The sequence below is a fragment of the Megascapheus bottae genome, chromosome 19 (genome assembly GCF_031878675.1).
Source record: "Megascapheus bottae isolate mThoBot1 chromosome 19, mThoBot2.hap1, whole genome shotgun sequence".
Lineage (NCBI taxonomy): Eukaryota > Metazoa > Chordata > Mammalia > Rodentia > Geomyidae > Megascapheus > Megascapheus bottae.
Genome location: NC_143527.1, coordinates 17,170,039 through 17,174,412, shown reverse-complemented (window position 1 = coordinate 17,174,412; position 4,374 = coordinate 17,170,039). Strand labels below are relative to the sequence as shown.

The window sequence follows — 4,374 nt, the reverse complement described above, 5'->3', positions numbered from 1 at the left end:
ATCACTCCAGAGGAACAAAACCAGAATCTAGTGTAAATTCAGGAACCCTCACTTTTCACTCCCGCTAAGGGACGTAATAGGCTTGGGATCCTCATTTTGTAGGTCAGTAAACTGAGAATCAGGGAAATATTTGTCTAAAGTCTTCATAAAAGTGCCAGAGCTGGCCAGGAGTGTGGCCTAGTGGCAGAGTGCTTGCCTAGCATGAACGAAGCCCTGGGTTCGATTTACCTGTATCACATACCCAGAAAAAGCCAGAAGTGGCATGGAGCTGTGGCTCAAGTAGTAGAGTGCTAGCCTTGGACAATGCCCAGGTTCTGTGTGCAAGCCCCAGGATAGGCACACACACAAAACTAGATTCTCCAGTTGAGTCCATGGAAAATCTGTACCACTCAATTACATTCCACATAGTCTTGATGATATGATGCTTTGTGTTATTCTTGTTTCTTGTCTTGAATCTTTGACAAGACTCTAAATTTTTTTTCTTTGTGATGATCATCGGGCTTGAACTTGGGGCCTGGGTGCTGTCCCTGAACTACTTTGTTCAAACCCAGCACTCTACTACCACTTTGAGCCACAGCTCCACTTCCAATTTTCTGTTGGTTAATTGGAGATAAGAATCTCAAGTGTTATGCCCAAGTCTCAGGACGACCACCAAGAGAAGAGACCACCGAGAGTCAGACGTTCCGAAATGCAAAAGCAAGGCTTTATTCAGGCGGGCTAGCTCCGGGCCTCTGTCCTATACTCCCGTAACAGCAGGAGCCTAGGAGGAAGCCCTGAACAGCTTTTCTACAGGGCTTAAAGGCAAAAACTACAGATTTACATTAACACAGCAATCAGCTATTGGAATGAGATAAGGTAGGGGTTAGGGACAGTTCAGGGCAGTTGGAGCTAAGGGGGATTCCTATACCAGTAGAGTCCTAATTAGCTGTCTAAGGGTAGTTTTATGGTTTTAGAAAACAAATGCCATCCCTTGAATTTCCGGGAGTTCTGGTTAATTTTAACACAGACAGGTCAGTTCCTGGGACTTAATGGCACCACAATTCTGTTTCTTTAATTTAGGTGCACTTTTGGGTCACTCACTTGTTGTTTACATAAACAACAAGACAGATGCTGCTTCAGAATGGAGGCGCTTTTTTTTTTTTTTTTTTTTTTTTTTTTTTTTTTTTGCCAGTCCTGGGCTTGAGCTCAGGGTTTGAGCACTGTCCTTGGACTTTCTCAAGGCTAGAGCTCTACCACTTGAGCCTCAGCACCACTTCCAGCTTTTTGCTATGTATGTGGGGTACCGAGGAATTGAACCCGGGTCTTCGTGCATGCTAGGCAAGCACTCTACCACTAGGCCAAACTCCCGGCCCCTGGAGGCGCTTTTTTAGCTCTTCACAAGTACTGGAACTGGGAGTTTGGCCTAGTGGTAGAGTGCTTGCCTAGCATGCATGAAGACCCCGGTTCAATTCCTCAGTACCACGTACATAGAAAAAAGCCAGAAGTGGTGCTGAGGCTCAACTGGTAGAGTTCTAGCCTTGAGAAAAATCCAAGGACAGAGCTCAGGCCCTGAGCTCAAACCCAGGACTGGTGTTAAAAAAAAAAATCTCAAGTACTTTCTTGTCCAGGCTGGCTTTGAACCATGATCATTAGATCTCAGCCTCCTGAGTAGCTGCAATTAGAGGCCTGAGGCACCAGTACCCATCTGTCATTCTTTTTGTACATTTTTTTGGGTGGGGGTCACACAGAATCTTCCCCAGCCTCGTAAGTGCTGGAATTATAGGCCCGCATCACGTATCACTGCCAGTCCTACTTTATATGCCTCCTAACTTCTTGAAGCATATGTAACAGCTAAAAGAGCTAAACTTCACTCATGCTTGGTTGGCATTCTACTACTTGAGCCACAGTCCCAATTTCAGCTTTTCGATGGTTCATCAGAGATAAGTGTCTCATATACTTTCTGGCCTGGGCTACCTTTGAACCCTGACTTTCAGATCTCAGCCTCCTGAGTAGCTAGGATTACAGGCATGCACCACTATGCCCAGAACAGAAAATAAGTTTTGTGCCAGGCCTGGGTACTGTCCTTGAGCTTCTCTTGCTCAAGGCTAGCACTCTACCACCTGAGCCCACACTGCCACTTCTGGCTTTTTCTGGGTATGTGGTACTGAGGAATCAAACCCAGGGCCTCATGCATGCTAGGCAGGCTCTAAACCACATTCCCAGCCCGAAGGAAAAAAATTTAATTCTTCCATACACACTATTTGATAGTTGGTAAATGAAAATCACACTTAGGGTGGACCCAGAAAAATGTCCCAATGAGACTGAGCTACCTAACTTTCAGTGACAACTCACTACTCTTTGGCCAAGTCAGTACCATAAATTGAGTCCTATGTTGAATAAATGAATTGACCGACTGAATGAATAAATGAATGGATGAATTGCAACAAACTGAACAAAATCTCATAGTTGTTGCTGAATTGCATGAGATATCTAAATATAGTTAGATGTAGCAAAATAGTCTGATAAAAAGCTGAAGAGCTCAGGGACAATGCCCAGGCCCAGAGGTAGGGCAGTAGCCTTGAGCTGAAGAGCTCAGGGACAGTGCCCAGACCCAGAGTTCAAGCCCCACAACTGACTAAAAATGGGCCGGGAGTTTGGTCTAGTGGTTAAAGTGCTTGCCTAGCCTTGAGAAAGTGCAAGGACAGTGCTCAGGCCCTGAGCTCAAGCCCAGGACTGGCAAAAAAAAATTTTTTTAATAAAAAAAAAAGTACCTTAAAAAAAAAAAGTATCAGCTAAGATTGAATGTCAACAACCAATTGTGGGTTTTTCTTGTTGGTCATGGGACTTGAACTTAGAGCCTAGGCACTGTCCCTGAGCTCTTCTGCTCAAATCTAGCACTAGAACACTTTGTGCCACAACACCACTTCTGGTTTCCTGGTGGTCCATTGGAGATAAGAGTCTTACAGACATGGGCTGAGAGTTTGGCCTAGTGGTTAAAGTGCTTGCCTAGCATGCACGAAGACCGGGGTTCGATTCCTTGGTACCATATACATACAAAAAAAAAAAAAAGCCAGAAGTGGTGCTGAGGCTCAAGTGGTAGAGCTCCAGCCTTGAGAAAGTCCAAGGACAGCGCTTCAGGCCTTGAGCTCAAGCCCAGGACTGGCAAAAAAAAAAAAAAAGAGTCTTACAGACTTTCCTACCTGGGCTGGCTTTGAACCATGATCCTCAGATCTCAATCTCCTAAGTAGCTAGGATTACACGCATGAGCAGCGAGCGCCGGGCCCAATTGTTTTAAAGATACTTTATAGTGCTTGCTTCAGCAGCACATGTACTAAAATCAGAATGATACAGAGACTAGCATGGACCCTGTGCAAGGATGACACACAAATTCATGAAGTGTTTTTTTTTTTTTTTGCCAGTCTTAGGCTTGGGCTCAGGGCCGGAGCACTGTCCTTGGATTTTCTCAAGGCTTAGCACTCTACCACTTGAGCCTCAGCACCACTTCCAGCTTTTTTCTATGTATGTGGTACCGAGGAATCGAACCCGGGTATTCGTGCATGCTAGGCAAGCACTCTAGGCCAAACTCCCGGCCCCATGTTCCATATTTTTTTAAGTTACTTTATTTTTTTTAATTTTTTTATTGTAATTAGTAAAAGGGTTACATGATATTTGCCAGATAGAAGGTGCATTAATTCACATACATTGATACCCTTTCACATGTCTTGGTACCCATTTCCCTCTCAATCACATCAAATACTTCCCTGCTTCTAATAGTGAAATGGTCTAAGAATCTATTTCTGTTTTCTCTAAATGCATACCTCCCTTTTTTTTTTGAAACTAGGCATTCTACATCTGCTTTTCTCTCCCCTCCCACATGGAATCTATGCACCGCTCTCTCCTTATCAACCACCAAGGCAGAAGCTTTTCTAGAGTGAAAAGTTTCAAGAGCAATGATATAGCTGCTCATGTTCTAGAACAGACAGGCAGTCCTTAAGACTGCAACCGGGGAGCCCACGGCTCTGCTGATATAGATCAGTGTTAATCCTGGTTGTTTGGTCTCCGCTTTTCCTCTTTGGACTATATCACGCCTTCCCAGTCACCAGTTTAAACACACATATACATACATTTTTCATATACATATATATATAGTTTATTTACAGTTAATCTAGAATCCACTTCTGTAATAATGGATGATAGAGAGGGAAATTCACTTAAAGAAATTTATATCAGCTGAGCACTGCTGACTCATGACTACTCAGGTTGAGTAAACTGCAGAGAATCAAGCCTCTTGGCCAGCTGGGGCTGAAGAGTAAGCTACCTAACACCCACCCAAGAACAAGCAACAAGAGGGGACGAGTCATAGCGAACAGCCTACAGCTGTTGGTATAGCACCAG

General features: G+C 44.1%; 1 non-coding gene across 1 annotated transcript; it reads left to right on the top strand.

Moving 5' to 3' along the window:
* Positions 1 to 3,286: 3,286 nt before the first annotated feature.
* On the top strand, positions 3,287 to 3,390 carry LOC150049679 (U6 spliceosomal RNA). Its single transcript, XR_016538919.1, has one exon. It is a non-coding gene; the product is annotated as a U6 spliceosomal RNA (small nuclear RNA).
* The last annotated feature ends 984 nt before the right edge of the window (positions 3,391 to 4,374 follow it).